General features: G+C 42.9%; 1 protein-coding gene across 3 annotated transcripts in view; it reads left to right on the top strand.

The window, feature by feature from the left end:
* The window catches only part of tox2 (TOX high mobility group box family member 2), an 87,931-nt gene that overhangs the window by 945 nt on the left and 64,470 nt on the right, over window positions 1-22,516 (top strand). The window lies entirely within an intron of this gene.

The raw sequence follows: 22,516 nt of genomic DNA, 5'->3' as shown, positions 1-22,516 counted from the left end.
ACGGTTTCCCTCCGTGGGTCAATGCACAATAAGTCCACGGAGCAACTATCAGGATCGCGTCTGAATGTGATAGCGAGTGCATGTTATGGATCGAAGGCTGTTGGTGATGCTGTAAGGTGTATTATTGTGCAGCTGTATTGTTTTGTCTCTAGTCTCGTGTTTTCACGAAGCATCCACAGTGTTAGATTCCCACAGGCTTGGCTAACGCCGTATTTTTCTGCGCATACATCCAATCCCATCATTGCGCACGTAATAACTTTTAAGGGAGTTGGTTATTCATCAGCAACGTATTAAAAAAACACATAAGTGGGTGTTTCTAATTGGAAACGATGCTGTTTTAGAATGTGCGGATCAGCTTTTGTGTTCACGTTAAGAAAAAGTTGCACATGCGTTTTTACGCACGGAATCGTATCCAGTAGAATCACCGGATAAACCTTTATGGGTAATTTAAGTCATTTAATTTAAGTGCTGACCTCCGACCAGCTTCCATTTAAAGAAGTTTGCATCTTGCATAAATATTGCCCAAGTTTCCCTCATGATGCAGTTATTGGTATTTCTGTTGAATGTCACGGGGCCTATACCTCAGAGAGATCACTCCGCCATGGGCTGACTATTTGCTTGACTGATAAGGATTTTTGCATTTAGGCAAATGTACAAAACTGCAAATTGGTCCGAGATACAAGTAACTAGGGTAGTTTTTTTTTTGTGTAATGTGGTCAAGGTAAAAACTTGTGTAAACACTTGGCTGGAGCTAGGACATTATACCCGCAGCCATTCAAATAGGGCTTTGCTTGCCTTCGCACCTGGAAGGAAGCCAGCAGGCAGTTAACATTTGCTCATGACAAAGTGAAACATTATAGCACAGTGCAATATTTGAATTGTTAATCTCCCTCCTGTCCACCTGTACATGAACAACACACACTCACTTTAAAATGCTATACATGAAACTGCAGTTGTCCTTTTAACCCCCGAAACCTGCTGGAACTTCAAGACCTTCACTCCAACATGTACTGACCTAAAAAGATCCCGTTAATAAAGTGAACACCGGCAAAATATTCTCCCACAGAAGTTTCTTTTTTATTATTGCTCTGGCCTTGTGACTGCACTATGTTCACACTCACACACACACACACACACACACACACACACACACACACACACACACACACACAGAAGCTGCTGCTGCGGATGTGTATTTAAGATCACAATGAGAAACCGGGCTCTCCAGACCAAGGCCAAGTCTTTGGGTCCAGGTAGCCGTGGAACACAATGAGCTGCTGTTAGTTGTTATGATTCAGCGAGCCGGGTACGAAGCGGGTTTTGGGTTTCAAGGACAGAATCGCATGACATCGTCATTACTAAAGTAACAGCTGTGACTGAGATGAAAAGCGACACATTATCTGTCGCCACTACACATAACTGTTGAATAATGATGACGTTTTGGCAGAAGTACATTCCTTTATGGACGGCGTGCATTGCAAGGTGTAAGTGCTGTGTGAGCAGCTGTTAACTGGGAAGCTTGTGAGGATTATAAAAAAAAAAAAGAAGATTTTTGGTATTTCACAGCCATTATGTAGTCAGTTAGTGATTGCACGCATGGCTTCGATGTTATTTGTCGGAGTATTTCACAGGAAATTATAAAGGATGATAGCTTTCAGGGCATAATTCTATATATAGTCACTCGTGTTATATAGGTTAGATATAGGTATATATATATAGGCTATATAGTGTGGTTATACATCATTGCACGGTGTTACAACAGTATGAAAGTCACCAACCAGGAAGTGAGTATAATACTAAGTGTGAGGGTTGTCATGTTGTTAACTCCACATCCATTTGTGACTATGACTTTAAGGGTTTGTAAGAATGACTCTGTGTGTGTGTGCACGTGGGTGCGTGCACGCATGCATATGCCTGCAATCATGCTCCTTTTTTTTTCTACCTGAAGGAATTCATAATTGAGCAACGTAAAGAATGTGTAAGCTGAAACCGGTTTTCGAGGTGCCCGCTCCACATTCAGACCTGATGATTGATTGATGCCTGCCAGCAATATGGATCACACTGACAGGACAAGTCAATACAGCACAAATCCATGAATGCACTTGACCTTTGCATTTAGGGGTTTGCCCGCGATCGCACGTTAAACATCAACAAAATACAGTAACAATTGGAATGGATGACTCAAAAGGAGTCTAATGTGTTTCGTGGTTTGGTTTCCATTTTTTAAACTAAATGATGAGATTATGTCAAACAAAATTGTGAATTCCTCGATAAAACATCCACGTTTCGGAAACAATGCAAAGAACAACACACGAGGGGAAAGCATGGATTTTTTTTTTTTTATGTTTTCTTCCTATGAACCCCGCGGCTCCGTTGCTCTTCTCAACTCCATCCAAAACTCACATTGTCCTGCACTTGCACAATCACCATGAGTCATCTCTACTTCTTCTTTTTTTTTTTTGTTTCCAAGATTTCTCCTAATCTTTTTGAAGCCTCCCCTGTATCTTTCCTCGGTGAGTGGGAGGCTTGTTTGTTCGCCGTACACTCAGCTGTGTATACCAGCGCTGAAGGCCACTTCTTCGCAAATGCCTGTTTTAGCGAGAGACTATTTGTCAAATGCATTATGACTTGTGCATACCCGCAGGCAGAATCACTCTGGCGAAATGAAGTTGGATAGATTACTGTAGCTGTTCCACTTTCTCTTCATCCCTCTTCCCTCTAACAACACGGTGCCCAAGAGAGAGAGAGAGAGAGAGAGAGAGAGAGAGGCTCTCAAGTAATTACACTGTAGTTATTCTGTAGGTTTATAATCCAATGGTTTGCAGATGTTATTCTTTACATAGTTGCAGCCTGTTCCAAGTTACTGTATGTTATTTATATATGCTGCCGAGACCGTTTTTTTTTTTTCACCGCAGTGCGGAGCAAACACTTTATTGATACGAGGTTTTTGCGCGGGCACCTCGCTGAAGTGATCTCTCAATCAGAGTGTTACCGTGCGTGCACGCGTCTGCAGCGAATACCTAATTGCTCGTATACCTTCGGGGCGAGCCGCACGAAACGCAGTTTAACAAGATCCCCCCCTCGTTTAAACATTGATCCCATGTATCTCCCCCCCCCCCCTCGCCACACTTTGTAACACCTCATTGTTCGTCAAGTGCAACAAGCAGCTGACGTTTGTCCACATGGGAAAGAGCAACGAGGGCCGCACCACCACATTTCCACCTCTATCCAAATCACTGTTAGTCATAGGGTACTTCAAAGTATGGACGGGCAAATTATTTTCCATGTCAAATCCTCAGAAAGTCTCTCTCTCTCTCGTTCCCTCAACACGACTGTAATAGAAACAAGAAAAAGAGTTATTCCAGCAGAGCCTCATTCTGTACACAGAGAGAAACGTTAATTACATGGAGGCAAGCATTCTTGGGTCGACAGTGTGGACTTGGGGTTTTTCATTGTGCCCATTCATAACATTCTGCTGACTGGCCAGTCCGAGTTTCAATATCCCCAACCGTTGCTCTTTGAGGGGGGAAGCGTTAACCCATGCACGGCCCTTTTGGACCAGAGGGAGCTGGGAATATATTCAAAGTGGGTGAGTTTGTCATTCAAATGCAGTTCCAGGTGGTTAACTCAGAACAAATAATAGATAACGTGAAGGAGTCATGGAATGAGCATTATTTTTGCGTAAAAAAAAAAAAATCCTTTTTTTTGTGTGTGTGGGTCTAACCATTTCCTGGCACTTTTTTATAATCAAGTCTTTCTGTTTCTCTACATCCCCCCTCCCTCCCTCCCTCCCTCCTCTGTGTCTAACTCCTTCTCTCATTTACCTTCCCAGCAGCAATGTCAAAAGGTTATGGAGGGAAGCCGGATCGCCCGGGGCTGATTGTGTCTTTGAGTTAATGATAAGTAGCTACAGCGTTCTCCGGAGCAGTGGGGCTTAGATTGTTTTCCTATTACAGTAGGAGAAGAAAAAAAAACGGCACTATTTATGATCCCTTATTTAAACCACAATAAGGTAAAATGCAGGATTGATAATCAGATGGAGGAACTGTGGATAGGTGAGGTGCACGCTGGGACTTCACCTTTTCTGTAATCTGCTTATGTTTTGCTATGTTACATAGGAAAAAAAACACCCACATTGGTGCCGCCACATCAATGCTACTGTAGTTTCTATTCTGCGGCTACACCTGCACAAAAAAGATTTCACGGGGTATTTGAGAACGAGCGATTGACTGTTTAGGAGGCGAGGTGAGGCGGGGACACAGCGGCGTCCATAACAGGGATTTACCGGCGTGGACTCCGGTTTAACCTACAGGGTTGACAGTGAAGGTAACAAAGCCTCGGCCAGACTCTCTGCAGCACTCCCACTTCTCCACTCTGTACTTTATAATCTAGACCAGACATGACTCAGAGCTACTAGAGGTGTTAAGAGGGTCATAAGTCATGTATGGCTGAAAATAGATAGTATAGCTTATCCCGCCTGGTTAGCTACTTAATCACCTATGTCCATAGAAACCGGCTATTTATGTCGAAGATTGATTACATTAACTGCCACGAATTCAGTCGTGACAGTGCATTTAAAAGAAAAAAAAAAATCTCTTCTCAATATACTTCTTTTGATATACTACCTCTATCCAAATCATTTCTATGGCGCTATCACATCGCAGTCCATCAGCCGGGAAAGTCCGTTTTATTATAAGGAATCACCCGGAGTGCCTTTGGCGTCGGGGACTGATAGGTGTAGCCGCCAAACTGGAACGCAAGGGTGTCAGAGCAATTCCAAATTCTGACGTTGAACCACCCCCCCCGGCCCGAACCCCCCATGGCCCTCGTTAAATCACATTAACCCTAATTATCGTCGCTGCCCCTTGAAACCCAAACGCTACGCTCAGGCTTGACTTGGCTCCTCGGCTGGATGTCGGCCGTGTTGTTGTTGTTTCATCCCCTCCACTTGTGTCCAAGGGCGCTTTAAACTGTCTTCACCTCAGGAGGCCACTGGTTTCTCAGTAGCAATAGCCTAGCCTGTCTGTCTGCCTGTCTGCCCCCCCTCCACCCAGCTTCCTTCTGCTGTTTTATATTCAGTTCTTGATTGGTTGGGGGATGGGGTGGTGGAATAGCATTTGAGAGGTGAGCTGGTTTGTGCAGGCAGGGAGAAGTAGATGTGCATGTGTGTGTGTGTGTGTGTGTAAAGAGAGAGAGAGAGAGGTCTGCAGATGGAGTGAAAATAGAGAGAGAGATTTTTTTTTTCCGGGGTACTTTATTTCTCAGCTCGCCCTTGAGTCTGTAATGTCATTCAGCGATGTGGAAACCAAAACGAGTCTTGCCACCAGATGTGTTCCAGTCCAGATAGCGACTTGAAAGACAGACGTTTATTGTTTTAGTGCATTTGGTGTGGTTCAAACCCAAACTGCATGAGATGCTGATTGATGGATTTCACTAATGAATGTGTGTGTGTGTGTGTGTGTGTGTGTATGGGAGAGAGAGAGAGAGACATCTGCTCCATGTGATTTATTTAACCATTTCTGTGCTCTAGTCTGATGAGAAAGAGGAGGTAGCCGAGTGTTCAGTATCCGTGCTACAGCAGCGTTTCAAAAGCAGATTCATTTTTAGAGATAAGTGCATTTAACACACTCAGCAGCAGCAGCAGGACAATATGTATCACACAGTTGCATAGTAGCACCTGCTTTCTCCATTTTTTTTTATTATAGCGATGAGCCAAAGTCAATATTTACACTCAAACTGCTGCGACCTTGTGTTATGCAACTTCACCAAGGGCAACAGCCAAACTTTTTTGTTGTTGATGCTGACATTTAGCATCATCCACATGCATGTGGTTGAGGCTGTAGGTCAGGAAGTGCGCAGCTCATTTTACATTTTTTTTTTTTTTCAGTTTCAGCATCCCTGCTGGTGGAACCGCGTGTCCTTAATGATAAAACACCATCAATGTTGTTGCTATTGTTGTGTTTTTACGGTTCAGGTATCAGCGCAGCCAAGACGGATGCAACAAAGACGCAATGTTTTTTTTGTTTTTTTGTGTGTGTGTGTGTTGAAATGCAACGATTTCCCCGAGCGAGAGAAAGCTGCTCTTCATTAGGATAATTGCTTTCATTTCATTCATAAACAAATAGACCACAAAGTGATTATTCGAGATGCCGGAGATTATGAGCCGCAGTCGGCGGCGGCCTTGGCAGATTTGTGTTAAGCAGGCTTTGGTACATAAATTAGCGTAATCATCGTATGAGAAAACCATATCAACGTTTCACATAAGCACAGACGGAGCTCATCATCGTCTGACTTTCACACTCTGCAAAGATCTCGCCCAACAATTTTCTTTTTTTCTTTTTTTCATTTCATCTCTCTGGGAGTGGCGTTATAGAGCCCGTGTTTTGGTACTTTCATGTTTTTTTTTTCCTTTCCAGTAAAAAGCTCCACGTGAAATGGTATGCGCCTGCAGTTTAGTCTATTAGCAGGAAATGAAACACTAAGGAGTGAAGGAGAAGGGGGGGGTTAGGCATGTAGACTGATCAGAGTGGGGGGTGGACGTTTTGACAGGTTGTGGACTTGAACGATAAGAAGGACCAACAATTTCTAAAAACGGAGGCGAGAGAGGTGGGCCGTATCAAAAAAAGGGCTAATTTGCTACTTTATAAAGTCGCAGATTTGCTAATTTATTACGACGCTAACAACCGGTATTTTTTGCTAGCTAACTTCCCATGAATGTAAGCATTTCATTTTTTACTTTTCTAATCACAACATGTGACAACGCCTCATTAAGGTCCTTAGGGTGATGCTGTTGATGGTTATTGTTGGTTTTTATTGATATGAGGCCAAATTGTCATCTTATGGGTGTTTATTGATCAGGCGATCGGGCTAAGATGCAAGTATGATGAAGTAAACAAGTTGCTCGACTGGATGTTTGCCGTTGCTATGACAACTAGTGAAAGCTACTGTTAGCATCCTAGCCCAACCACCCAATTGATAAACACATAAACACACTTTTTTTTCTCTGAATATTGCCCATCTCTCTCGGCTCTGTTTTCCCCCCCTACAGTGGCCCTGATACGCCGTCGTAGGAACCAAATCACCCAATAAAAAATCTCCTTGTTGTACGGAGGGTTGGCCATGTTAAACGGCAGACAGACAGTCCATCCAGGTATACAGGATCTAGAGTTTTTAGATTATATAATAAGCTCAGGGAATCTGCCTCTGTCAGTGTTGCACGCAGCTTATTCGTCTTTTCAATCCCCGCACCGGCTCCCGATTTCCTCCAGAGAAGGTCAGGCGACTTCGAGGATGGCTGCATGATCCGACTAGACTCCATATGATGAATGTATAAAAAAAACCCCACTGATAAACATAGTGGAAGAATGCAGCTGTCGGTGTATTAAGAGGAGGGTTCGCAACATGGGCAAACACGAACAGTTGTCTTAGCTTCCTGAGGCATGTCCTGTGCAAATAGAACTGGAGATGGCTGCTTCAGGCCCACGAGTACACACACACACACACACACTCACACACACACACACACACACACACACACACAGGTAGACACACACGCCCGTGCATGCAAAATGTGAGCATGTCTGCACTCGCGCAGCATAAATAAACACAAGTGCAACACACGTGAGCATACAAGCCCGAACCCTCCACACTTCTGATTTTGGAAAGATTTTCTGGTGTATTTGTTTAATTAAGAAAGGCGAGGACGCTTTTATTGGGTTGAACTTGTTTTTGGTTTCACACTCGTCTCGTTGCTTCCTTCTCTAATTGTCACGGTTTCTTTTACGAGGTCGGCTCTTCAACGCAAGAAGAAGAAGAAGAAGAAACAGTCAGATGTGTGAATAACCTCATCGCATTAATAATGAAGCTCAATAAATCGCGGACATAGAAAAGTACAGCCTTTGCTAAAGTGAGAACTTTTTTCTTTTTGGGAAACTGCTGCCAGCTGTGATGTATTAAATGTCAATAGATCATGTTTTAGTTACTTCAGGATTGCACAGGAAGTGAGTTAGCTGGTTTAGGCCACCGAGGATTGGTCCTCTGCTGTGTGCCGTTTGTGTCTGTGGCCTGGCCTCTGAGCCAAGTGTGTGTGTGTGTGTGTGTGTGTGAATCCCCTCCCTATCACTACAAACCCACAGTCCCCCCCAGGCCCCTTTTTTTTTTTTTTTGTGCCTCAGTCTAGTAAACCACCTCTGGCACTTTTGGGCTTTGTTCATAATATTTCTATTGTAGCTTTGCTTTACTTTCCAGGAATTCCTCCTCTGCTTGTTGATAGTCAGGTTTTTAGAGATAACGGCATCAAATAAGAGAACTTAATCTTATAGAAGAACTGCACCCTGTAATTTAATGTAGATGTAGCTGTTTGACACACACACACACACACACACACACACACACACACACACACACACACACACACACACACACACACACACACACACACGCTGTGCTTCAGTATTGCATATAGGAACTTGATATTACAGTTTAACTTTAATGTTGTATTAGCGGCGCATGGATCTACAGTAGCTGCTCCAGGATCTGTTAGTACGGTGATTGGTATGTGATGTGTTGGTGCAGCTGAAAGCGAGTGTGTTCACTGTGCAAACACAACATTGCTGGCACTCCTGGTTTCACTTAATCTTTGACACAAAGGCACTGGCATGTAGCTGGGCTCTCAGACAGAGAGAGGGAGAGGGGGAAGTATGGGTTTGTGTACATAAATCGCGAGATAATTGCTTAAAAATGGCACATTTTAAAGCATTTACACTGGTTTATTTTTCCTTTTCGCTCCATCTAGACAGGAAGATTACCTTGAACATCAGTTATTGGGATTTCCTGAAGCAAACACAGCATCATATGACTGATCCCAGGCCTGGTCCTCTGGTCACCTTCGGGATCTTATTCTAGGTTGTAATATACGCACAAGTCCATACTGCTGCCATTCTTGATGGATGATTTATTTGCCTGCCATCCTATAATTACCCACCGGCTACATGGGAGGACCTCTCTGAGATTATAGTTTGTCTTTGCAGTAAAAAAAGCCAGAGACACTTTAAATGATTTGGCAGTAAGCTTCTTTTTAAAAGGTCTTTTGATGTTTTTATCAAGCGCTGAATTCATTGGGAAGGTATTCATCGTCTCTAAAATGGAAAAACATTTATTTATATTCCAAATTGTCGTGTTATTTGGAGTAGTGTTCTTAATTACAGCACTCTCGTCTGTACTAAAGCGCTTGCCTCTTGGCACGGCCCGTTGTTTGCAAAAGTTTGATATCTTTCAGGTGCAGATGCGTTCAGATAGTTAACCGAAGGAATATTCTTTCACATCAAAAGAATTGTTTTTTTTGGACACGGCTCGAGGGGCTGGGGAAGAATGAGTCAAAAATAAAAAAGAAAATGAAAAGCGGTGAACTCTCATCAGACTTTGACAGGATTCTGCTGACACCAGTAACGGGTAATCACCGGCTTCTTGGCAAGAGAAAGGCGTTAGTGCTTTTTCTAGATACACACCACCTTAATATTCTTTTAATTGACTTCAGAGAAACCGTATCAAGATGTGCTGATGAAGTTACAAATTGGCTAAAGCTGCTCATTCCGAGGAGCCGGATTCCTCCTTGTTCCTTTTTGGTTTTGGTTTGTTGTACTTTCTGCTGCTGCTGTGCATAATGACGAGGGGGTTTGGAAGAGTGGAAGATTTCAATTACTCCCGAGAAAGTCAAGGAGGTTGTTGAAGTTTGAGAAATACAACACGAGCCGGTTGCTATGCGGAGATTGCGCCCATTTGGAATGCAATTAAATTGGTTTGGCTGCTTGCCAGTGCAAAAAAAAAAAAAAAAAAATACATTCCTTTTTTTTCTCATCTCAAATGAAAATGTATAGAGTGTTTTGCTGCAAAAATACCTGGAGGGAACAGTAGGCTGTTGAATATTTGTAATACAGCTTGCACTGTGCAGTTGAAATGAGTTTTGAGATGAGTTATCCATTGTGGTTTCCCCTTTGACATTTCAAAAGGTATGCAGCTTTTGAACCATGGATTTACTGTAATCTATTTTTTTTCTCCCCTATTATTGATGTGTGGTTGAGTTATAAACTATAAATTGGCTTCTCTGCCATTTCACTGGCTGTGCCATATCAGAAACCACGAGGCCACGGCACAGGAACAGACTTTGTAATAATGTTTATATATAGTCACATGTAAACCCCCCAGTTGTTGTTCTCAGTCTGCATGTGATGTGAGACTGTACAAGGCCACTGTTTACCATATAGAGTGAGTGAATGTTTTAGAGGCTCCTCGACAGCGCAGCGTGAAACAATCCATACTGAGACATGTGACTAGATTTGACCAAACCGCTTTAATTTGGAAGAAATGACCAACCTGAATTACATATATATAGACAAAGTTATACATCTGTGGCAGTTTAGTTTTAGTTTACATGTCCCGTTACAGGACCAGCAACCTCCGGGTCTGAAAAAGTGAAGCCAAAGCCGAAGTAACCTTAAACTTGCATTCTTTCTTACAGCCAGTAGGGGGAGACTTGTAAAGAAGTCTATTCTCACTTGATTCATTACCTCAGTAAACACTGTAAACATGGGTTTACGGTCTCAATCGATAGTTTGGAGTCTTCCTCACTACAGCACGATGTTCATTTCGTAAATTGCGACCATTTAGAGCAAAAACAGATGATAAAGCAGGATGTGCTTTTGGGTGTGGCTATCTTGTGAGTGACAGGTCGCTACCAGGACGCTGTCTGGTCTTGAAGATGCCCACGTTTTTGCCTTAAAAAGTCCTACTCAGCATTCTGCCCTCTCAGCACATAAGGCAACGGGCAAAAACCAAGATGACCAAGACTTCTTCTATACAGTCTATTTAAACGACTGATAAAAACTGTATTATTATCCTCAATAGATGAAAAAGAAGAAGAGAAGAAAACCGACCGTTTTATCACATCCTTCCTTCTAGCTGCGTACAGATAATTGACATTTCAGGTCTCTTCAGCTCTTCCAAAGTACAAAGTGATCTTCCTCTTCTTTAAAAGACCTCAGAGTACCATGAACCACAAAAAAAACAAAAAAAAGATAAATATTCTCAAATTTGAGATTTGGAAACTGCACTGGAGGTTTGCATTGAAGAGAACATTCCGGGTTTCCGTTTTGAGCGTTAGCATAAGGCTGAATAATAACTGCACTTTCTCACCAGTCACAGCAGTGTGAAAACGCCCCGACACTTATATAATGAGAGATACCGAAAGATGAATTCAGGACCATGTGAGCTGTTTGTTGTGTTGTTTAAAAAAGAAAAAAAATTAAATCCAGCTTCCTCTGATCCGCCCGTTGCCTGATCTGCAAATGGATCGAGCCACCCAGCCGAGCCGCTCTCACAAAATCAGCACGGCATGGCGTTATAATAGATTATCCTTGTACGTGTCCTGTCAAATCAACTTAGCCTCTCCGGGTGCTATTTTAGTGTTAAGTCACACAGTCGATAGAGGAAACTACAAGCCCCCTGTGTGTCGCCTCTCGTCCTCCCCAGAGAGAAAGAGAGTAAAAACTACTTGTATGTCCAACACTGCGATGCTTTTCATTAAGCCCATGACACTTTTGGGAAGTGTACTTTGAAACCAGATCCCCGGAGCAAAAGGGGGAAGAGGTGTTGAGACGATGAGCTAATTAGTGGGGGTCTAACCCGCCATCCTGCTAATGGCTGTTTCTTTAGCGGGTCCACGGTTGCCGCGGCTACGCTTGATTTTTTTTTTGTTTCCCCGTCAGAGGCTTAATCCAACATGCACATGACAAAGCCTGCTAAGTGAATCTAAACCGCTGCGTATCAGCGGAAACAAGGCGCCCAAGTCTCCTCAATGGGGCGGCGGAGATAGAGCGAGCGGGCGCGGACACATGCCAGCACACCTCCGGGCCCGTTGATTGGGTGCCATCGTGCTTTCATGTGCCTCTCCTATGTAAAATCATATCTCAATAAGCTGTTTTCTTTATGTTCTTTTGTGTTTTTGCCTCGCCAGATACTTTGATGTGAAATGATGTGTGTGAGAACTCAAACTCCACCAGGTTTCTACTATTACAGCACCGTACGTGTGACGAACGAACATCCGGCAGAGAGGAAGAGGAGATAAAGAGGCCGTTCCGCAAACTTACTGAGCGAGAGAGTAGAATAGACGTACGTTAGCATTAGAAGTGTTTCCCGGGGCGTGCATGTTGCTGACAGGACACCAGGCAGCTCGCACTTTCACTTGTGCTCAACGCCCAATGTGCTTTTCCTTACAAGCCACAGTGTTCCTCCCGCAGCGTTATCAGGTTCCCACAACTACGTGACGCAGTCGGCCGTGCAAAAAGTCCAAAACATACAGCCGTACGAGGGTTTTTGTGCAGTCATGGTGACGTTCAGGCAACGTAGGAAACGGTTGTCGATCAACAGGAAACGTGTCGCCAGCACTTTTGTTTCCGATCAATAGTTAAAGCCTTGTATCAAGCAAAGCATGACACATTCCCCCGTTTCAGCTCTGTGTGACGACTAGATTCTATCACTGTCATTGTTAATTAGAGTGCTGCAGATTAAGTCAACAGTTCAGAAGAATCTTTCCCTTTGTGATACAAGCCTAGGACCTACTTTTTCAGAAAAGCCCGGTAGCCACCTGGAAATCTAAGACGGACATTTTTCAAGATGGCCATTGCATCGTTTTTTTTTCTGTTTTTTTTTCAGTGTAGAACTTGAATGGCTGGACATATTGTAATGATCTAGGCATCAAAATGTATGTATTATTTTGTCATGATGAATTCAATGGTGCCAATACATTTTCTTTTTGCATGGCTACTGGCCTTTTTGGAAAAGTAGGTCCAGAATTGTATCATTTGTATCATAAAGTGAAAGATTGTTTCACTAATCTGCAGCACCATTATGGGTTTTGGACTGCTGGTTGGGCAAAACAAGCAATTTCATATGTCTCTGAACTGTTATTAATCAAATGAAATGATTACATCGATAACAATATCCCTAAAAGAAACCAATCAATCAGTCAGAGACGAAACGCAAACCGTCCACCTGTCCTTTCGTCTTCTTGCTCACTCTTCATGTGTTTCCAAACTCTCCTTTTAAATCAGCAGTTTGAACGGATGATTAGTCTCTTTGTGAGAGGACAGCTGACTGGTTTTATGTGGAAGTCTTATGGTTTTGGACCATAAAAGTGCCTCTTAGAGAGCGAAGCAGCGTTGGGGAAAAAAAATATGCGGAAAAAATGTAGACACGCAGATTTAGTCCACGAACCGGTGCCTGACCTTTCAGCCACACTTCCAGTTTATTCTCCCATTACAATAACATTTGGGCTCCACTTTAAAGAGACCACACTCTATTCTGCTTCAAACTTTCGTAGTCGCTCTCGCAGCTCGTTTTGTCTACCGTACGCATTCTCGACATACAGTCAAATTAGCTGTTTTTTTTTGGTTGCCGTCGTCATTCAGGCTCGTTTAGCGTATCTGGCAACAACCATCGCTAAGCTGCACAAACAAACCCGAGCAACAAAGCAGCGACGAGGGGTAAGCAGGTTTTCACGTACGACACCGAGGTGACGGATGAGCTAATTGGGGATTAACAGCTAATAGCTGAAAGAGACGAGTCTGTGCTGATGTTTCTTCCTTCCTGGGTCGGGTTTTTCCCCTCTCCCTGTCTTTCTCACCTGTTATCTCTGTCTCCCTGGATCCTCATCCTCTCTGTCTCACTCTGTTGAATTCTCCCTTTTATTCTCTCTCTTTCTTGGGCTGATTCTCATCAGCCTGTATTAGTTGCAAATGCAGAACTAAGTGGCTGTGACAACATTCTCAGATGCTCCAGCTGCCGCAGATTTATTGAGTTATTAAAGTAATGTACTGTGATTAAAAATGCTAATTTCCCCTAAATTGTACGCCAGCTTACATCGTTTTTTTTTCTCTCTCTTTTTTTCTCCTTTTTTTCTTCAGAAGCTGATTTAATTACATGGAAAACTAAACAAGCGCCCGATGATTCAATCTTTGCAGCCAATTGCCTCTCCACACAAAAATGAATTACCTCATGATACAGGATTATTGTTTGGGCAACAGAAAGTGAAATGACAGTGGAGTTCTTTTGAAAAACCGCAGTGTTTGCTTGCTGAATTGTACCAGCGTGCACGGCTGCTTACGTTTAGATCTATTAGGTTAGCTCGTGTTTTTGTTTATATGTCATTTCGGCAATCTCACCTCTATAACCTGAAAGTGAGGCTTTGAATTGAACACAGAAACACTCCAAACTTGCATAGGGTCTTATATTTAAAGCATTGAATATAGATAAAAAAAAAGAGCAAAAAAAAGTTTCCCTTCCCAAAATTATTATGAATCGTGTCCTCGTGTATTCTGAATAATTTTCCTTTCCCCTCGGGGATTTTTCAGCGCGTTTTCTCCGGCTCATTTTGGCCTCTCATTATGCATTCATGTATTCGCTTATATAATGCGCAACACTGCGGCTTCATTGGACAAATCTCCATTGCTTTGGACAGCATTGTGTATGATACATGAATGTTAACATTTATTTTTTCTTTGAATTCAGTGTTTTTTTTTTTAACTTCTACTTCAAGCAGTCCGTTTTCTCCCGCTATACCCCTATACCGCTATATCCCCGTTATGTTTTTGCCGAATATGCAGGAGCCCCCTTTTGAACATCGGCTACTGAAAAAGTAATTCTCATTTGAATAATGAGATAGAACTTTTTCTCCCCCCCCCCCCCCTCCATCACTTGATCTTTGCAGGGCATTTGCAGATAGCACCGTTATTCCAGCCCCCGCTTAAAATCCCCACAAGATTTCCAGAGCGGCTTCAGATATTTTTTGGATCCCTTCCAGAATTTCTCAGCGTACTGTAACAGATCCTCCACCGGTATCAGGCCCAGTTTACAGCCGCCACCTCCCCGAATGCGTCCTATAGGTGAGCGTGTGAAATATCCGTGACCATGTCAGATGTCAGATGGATTGACTCATATGTGGGGAGTACAGCGAGCGGCTCCGGCCCTCCAGATGTCCTAGACATAACAGAGGCTTGTCAGCTCTGTGGCTGGGCTCTAAATGGGTCACTCTCTTTGATATCACACAGCTCCTTCACAATGACCCCACTGTTCTCCTGATATTACAGCCCACCAGGTGGCTCGCTGTGAAAAAGTCCTGGAGAAAATGTGGACTGCGTGAGTAGTCAGGAAAAATGCACATATGTGACTGCAGAGCTGTTTGTTTAATACACAAAGCCCTTCAAAACACAAGCCCCTTAACGCAGCTTATAGAAAAACTCACTGTTCTGGAAAGAAAAAAAAATATTGCCTTTTTCTTTCACTATAGTCGTCTTGTGACGAAAAACCTTTCATATGGTGGAAAATGCATTTTTCATTGATCTGTTATTCACCTCTTCCAGGGCAGTTTATATGCATGGCTGTATGAAACATAACAGGGAGCTCTGCAGAAGGCAGTCGGGGAAAAAGAGGGGGGGTGGATGGCAGTTCAGTGATTTCTGATTTATGGTTTGATTACAGTCTTTCCATCCTGCTGAAGACCGGCTGTATTTGCCTGCATCACGTGAACTTTTTTCTCACATGGCCTAGTGGTGCAGCAAGCTCCAGCTCGCTCTGCTCCTCGTCAAAATATAACACACATTTACACACACACACACACACACTCGCACACACAGCGGTAGGATGGCATTCGCACACATGCACACATGAACAAATGTACGCTGATTGAGAGATAAAATGCCTCTTTTTGTAGTCAGCTGAGCAGTCTCCCCTCCAGCAGCTTGGCAACCATTCAATACCATTTACCTCCTACTGGGAAATAATATTGATATTCATAAATGTGCCAGTAAAAGGGACAAAAGAAAAAGTGATACAAAAAGACGATTCAAGCACAGGTGTCTATCGTCTTGGGTTCACAATATCCCACCCATCAGAATGAATATCAGTACATTTATTATTACTACGGATGTGAATGAGAAGGAAACCCATCTTTAATTGGAATATCAATGCCACTCATTTGTAAGAAAGTGGCCATGGAAATAGTAGTTTTTTTTACCATTATCTGGCTGGATGTTGATCAGGCCGTGGCTGGAAAAGAAACACAGTCGCGAACTGCGTTTGTGTGGCATACGTTTCTCTTTCTTTTTTTTAACTGGCATCGATCAACCTGCATTCAAACCATGTTGGTATAAATACTATGAACCTTTTAGTCAAAGAGCCAGTCACTGATATCATATCTGCACAGACTTTCATTAAACTGCCATTGAATTCTCCTTTAGGTTGCATTCTCTAACTGCACATCTAGCCTGATGGCTTCCCCTACATTGTAGTTCTCTAGAGGGCCTGTAGTCTAGTTTTTGAACACTCCATACATCACTTTGTGACTTTGTGGTCATTTGCAACCAACTAGACAGGATCTCATCCATACTTTGTCATATTTTGCTGATTGGGCAGAAGTGATGAATAGGGACCTTTTACTTTAGGATCAGGCAACTAATCGACCTGGTCAGGGTTAGAAAAACATCACGGTTTGTCTCGAAGGAAGGAGGCTTGTAATGTAACGTAAGCTACGGACCTGACGTGACTCATGTGGTGTGATTTTCAGTTGTTCTATTAAAGTAGCAATGTGTGACATTCAGAGCATTAATACTGCAGCAAACAATATGTGCTCTGTAAAGACATAGTGGAGTAATGTCTCCCTGAGCAGAGAAGTGAAGTTGCTTTCCCTCTGTGTGTGTTGTTCTCCCTCTGTGTGCGTTGTTCTCCAAGCTTCACCTCACTTTGTTGACGTAGCCACCCAGCACTGCTCCGATAAAACTGTCACGGATGATAACGGTTCCCTGTCAGGTAAACACTGTTAGCACGTTTTCTGTAGTTAGCACAGTTAGCACTGTTAGCCCCGTTAGCCTCAACCCCCAGGGCTCAGTCGTCATGTTTAGAGCTATTGAGTTGCAGTCAAAAATGCTCCCAATCAAATATATTATATTAATTTAGAGTCTGAAACTGCATCAGCCATCATCTGACATCTTCAGTTAACCCAACAGCCGAACGCAGAGTTGACCTGATCGTTTCTTGGCAGCACTCAGAAAAGATCTCAAATTAACACCTAGTGAAAGCTGATGTTAAAAACCTGTGAACCCCCCCCCCCCCCCCCCCCCAAAAAAAAGGCCAACCAGATTGACAGGTGAGCTCGCGGCGGCTCCGGCGTCGACTGGTACATTTGAATATGAACGGCCCCGACTGAAAGGTTATGACCCATAGAGAGGGGGGGGGGGGGGGGGGGGGGGGGTTGAGTGAAGCGTGTAGTGGGGAGAAATGTCAGAGTGAGAATGGCAGGAAATATGTTGGTGACAAGGAAAAAGCTGCCCCTGGTATTCTAGAGCCGATGAGTAAAAATAGGGCATTGGGCAAGAAGGCAGGAAACCAGCAGAGCGAGGCCTCTAGTAGGAATTTCTTCTGGGGAGGAGAGATAAGGGACTTAACTCCCTCCTGTCTGGGCCCGCCGACTCTAACATGCGACGTGTGATCACTGATCACTTATGTAGAGATGGACGGAGGGAGAGGAGATTGAAGAATTGAATAAATGATTTGAGCACTGAGGGATGTGTGTGTGTGTGTGTGTGTGTGTGTGTGTGTGTGTGTGTGTGTGTGTGTGTGTGCGCATGTGTGTGTGTGTGTGTGCGTGGGCACTTCTGTCTGGCTTTTCTGATGATCTGTCACTTATTGAGCATCGACAGGACTTTTTAATTAGGTCAAGACTTGTGATGGAAACCGAAGATCAGACACACATGGAGTGTGCTCTCTCACGTAAACGCATACATACACACACACGCACACACACACGCACACACACACACGCACACACACACACACACACACATACACACACACACACACACACACACACACACACACACACACACACACACACACACACACACACACCGTTGAGGTAATGGTTAAGGAGTGGAAAGTACCGTTTGTGAGAGTCTGAGGTTCCTCAGGTTAAAGAGTGGAAGTCAGACAATAAACAGTGGCCTTATCAGACTCTGGGCAGAGCTTCCAACCTGATAGCCCAACATATCACTCCGACTATTAGAAACAAATATGACCTCTATACACTTCAGCCCACTCTCTCCCATGAATAAGCAATTTTGATATAAAAAACAACAACAAAACCCTCAGACTCCTCAGTGGCAAGTTTAGACTAGTCATTAGATTTAACCCGCAGTTACGTGACCTCCCCGAAGACAAGATTTATCAGGATTTTTTAACAAATCAAATTTCCAGGCCCGGTGGAACGTGGAGATCGATGCCCCCCCGGCAGAGACAACGAGATGATTAGAATATTGTCGATTACAGTAAATCTGCACACGCCGTGACAGTTTGCGGGACTCATAAGGGCGTTTCTGACACGCAGCTACTCAGTTGACGAGCCCGAGTGACCACTTCTTACAAACCGTGGGAGGTTCAGTTCCTGGAGTTGATCTTAAAGTCAGAACTTGCCAAACAGCCACGGACTAAAAATAGTGCACAAGCAAGCTTAACATGTACAACCAACAATAGAGGTCACTGACATTTCATAAATGGTTTATAAGTATTTTATTCCTGTTCTGAGAGTGGAAAACATAACCCCCGGGTCCTAACGATCAACTCGTTTGGTGTCGACAGGAACATTCAAAAGGCACGTTCATCTTTTTATTGCATTTTGAATCACAAGCTACTGTGAAATAAAAGTAGATTCCTGTCATGCTCCTTTTTCTCCCCTCCATTGTAATGAATAGTCCGCCACTTAAAAGCACGTTGAATGACCCTTGAGAAAAAAATGTCAGCTGCTGATTTGGGAATAATTAAAATAAAATGGGAGATTTCAGATCAGCATATCATTTAGGATTCTGCAGAATAGTAGCTCTGTATGAAACATGCTCTGCGATAATTAGAGTTGAAAGACAGGAGTGCTCCCATTGACGAGGAGGAACACCGTTACATGAGCGTCCTTACGTGTCCTTGTTGTGTCCAATTGCTGTCATATCGAGGACACAGCCTTCCCTCCAGCGATATTGCTGTATGGGACAATAACCTAAATACCTGTCGGATACCACTCGTTCTCTCCATGCTCCTTTACCTCTCTCTATCGCTGTGATCCCATTTCATCCTCACATTCTCACTCTTTTTCTCTCTCCCCCCTTCTCTTCCCGATGCACCCCCCCCCTCTCCCCCTTTACCCACACTCCCTCATGGTCACTCTCTTAAGTGATTGCTACATTTCATCTCATGGTAAATCGTCCGTCAGCCCGGTGAGCTATCATTATGCAAATGATAGGCAATTCAATTTCGGTTGTTCAGAGGGGGAATTTCTAATTAGGGTGAGGCACAGCACTCAAGATGGAGAGAAAGATGTAAAGGCCGAGAGAGGGGGAGATGGAGAGAGAGAGAGAGAGAAGTATCCATCCACGAAATCAACACCTGCACTACAATTATACTCTTCAGTTGACTGCAAGTCTTATGCCTCTTGCTTTCCCCTTTGTTTTTTTCCTTCCTTATCCAGTTAATTTTAATGACGCAGTGGCTTCTGAGTTTCTCTAGAAAAGGATCCATAGATCAGCTTTCTCATGCTCAAGATTTAGGAGGTTTTCACTGTGGAAACCTCTGAAAAAACACCAGAGTCATATACTGAACTTTTCATTGTACTGGTGAGCAACGTCCTCAAATTGATAAAAAAAAGAGAAGGTTTCACACAGGGGAAAGCAATGGCAGTTAAGTGTAAGTTATAAATATCTACCTTTGACTCATGCTGCTTGTGTCTGAAATGAGTGTGACGGGGGGGAGGGGGGATTCATACTCTGAATCAATTTATATGCTTTTTATATCTCATAGGAAGTTCCTCTTGGTGGTCAGAGCTGTTCTTTTCACTTTTGGTGCAATTAGTCAAAGTCAAGTTTCTGAAGTGCTCATCGCACGCGACACTATTGCAAACAAAGTTGATGCAAAATTGTGATTAGATACATACTGCTTTAGTAAACCAGCTGATGTGTAGCTATCAATTCACAGTAAATACAGCTCATTAAAATTACCCGAGCACCATTCTGGGTTTTGTTATGAACATTCTTGGTGTAAAACGTTGCCTGAAGTCAAATCACAAGACCATTGAACTATTGAAACAAAACATAATTTTAAGTAGGAATGCAACTACCAATTATGCATTATCATCATCAATAAAGGCGTTATTTTAATTTCAATCAATTAATTTGGTCTTTTGTCTATTTTTGTCTATGAAATATCAGAAAAAATGTGGGAAACATCCACCTCAATTTCCTATACATCCAGAGGTGATCTTCATCTTTATTTGTTTTGTTCAACCAACAGTAAGAAGAACAACAAATACATTGAATTTAAAGTGACATTAAACAGAGAAAAGCAGCAATTTTGCCATGAAGGGATGCTGAAGAACTCCAGAAGAAGGCCATGAACAATTTTCCACAAGTACACATTTGAAATCAATTTGCATTCAAATGCTTCATTACCGGCATCTGCAGGACAAGAGTGAATAATGAGATGTCACATACATGAACTACACTATGTAGACTGCATTTATATGCACATAGGCTCAGTGTGTATCGTATGCAGATGACTTGCATGTCTCTCTGAGAGGCTTTACCAGTGCATCCTGTAATTACCACTGATTTGCATTTGTATACATTCAGGTTACATTTGGAAAAAAAACCTGTTCAATTATATCTACACACATATCGAATATTCATTTGATCCATATGAGTAATTGCATTTTTAACAAAAATTATTTTTACATGTCCGTATTCAGTGAATCATCTCCCTTTGTCACATTTTAACGTAATTAATGAAAGCAGCTGTATCTGCAGGTGGGTGTAATACATGTTCACAATCCGTTATTTAAATGATATTTAGATAAAAAAAATACAGATTTGTGATATGTGTAGCTGTCAACATGGACCACTACTTTGCAGCACATTTATTTTGATGGAGCAGCTTTATTTCATCCCACGACTGTAACGACATATTGGGCTTGTCTATGTTTTTTTTATTAATTATTTTTCAGAAAAACAAAAACCTTGTTTCATCTTGATTAAGTGAATGTGCTTTATTTCATTATTTAGCTGTATACAAGGGTGGTTTGTGTGTGTGTGTGTGTGTGCGTGCGTTAGCGGCTAGTTTGGAGTCATTTAGGATTTGATTTATGTGTTGGTTCATTTCAGTCTCTGTATCACTTGGTGTCCACTCTGTCTTTCTTTGTCCGGCGTGTGTTTGTGTGGGAGTCTGTGCACATATTCATGTGGGCGTTTTGACCGTTTGGCACGTCCACACATAGCTGAGCATGTGTAGGTGTATGAATGTGTTGGGTATCAACCATATACATTCATCACACACACACACACACACACACACACACACACACACACACACACACACACACACACACACACACACACACACACACACACACACACAGACACAGAACAGAGGATTCAGCTGAGATCAGCAGCTCACCCTAGGCTGTCAAATATTCTGTCAGCACAGCCCAAGAATCACAATTGGACTCTTTGGGAGGCATTAATTCAAAGCACCGTAACAATGCTCTCTGAAACCAAATCAACTGCCTGTAGTCAGCATATCGACTCTCAACTAACTCCCCCCCCCCCATCTCTCTTTCACCCCCCCCCCTCTCTCTCTCTCTCTCTCTCTCTCTCTCTCCTTGCCCCCTCATTGGTCTGTTTGCTGCCTTGTCTTCTTCCATCCTCAATGCTTCTCTCTCGTTCCCTCTCTCTTCCTCCGACATGTCATTGGACTTCTTGGACAAAGTTCTTGTTGGAACTGAAATGGTTTTTATTAAGGACTTATGTAACATCCCTGTCTTTCTACAGTAACAGTAGCGGTTTTGAGTATTTTGTTCAAGATGCAGTCATGAAACTTTACAGGTGTGTAGTTGAAGATCAGCGTGGTCCGAGTAAGGGGGCCGGACCAGGGGGATTGACGCTACGCTCTGGCCCAATATGGTTGACTCGAAAATCATTTTAATTGGCACTAATTAGGGAAAATATGAATGCTTCTAGTTATTTTTGAACATGTGGTGCACGTCAGCCTCTTGTGTCTGAAATAAGTATTATTTTTTTGGCCTCTCAGGGCTTCTGGACATTTGAGAAGCTGGAATCAGAGAATGTTTACTCAGTCCAAATGTTATTAAATTAAATTTCTCCTGCTAATGAACTGATCATTCAGTGCTTCTCCTCTTATTGTATCATCATTGCGTTGTTGCTAAAATCATCCCTATAATGCCGTACAGGTGGCGCTGTGTTCTAAGGAGACACAAGAACATTTATATCGCAGTCGCAGAATTTCTCGTTTAAAATCAGATGACAAACGCAAACTGACATTTGGGAGTCTCTGCTCACCTCAGCAATCCCAATTTGTTAAGGAATTACTCTCGGCAGCCTCTGCCCGCATTAAACTAATCTAGGGTTTGCATGTACCT

This window comes from Eutrigla gurnardus, assembly GCF_963514095.1.
Source record: "Eutrigla gurnardus genome assembly, chromosome: 2".
In the NCBI taxonomy this organism is placed as follows: domain Eukaryota; kingdom Metazoa; phylum Chordata; class Actinopteri; order Perciformes; family Triglidae; genus Eutrigla; species Eutrigla gurnardus.
The sequence above is the reverse complement of the archived record's forward strand: the minus strand, read 5'-3'. Positions and strand labels throughout refer to the sequence as shown.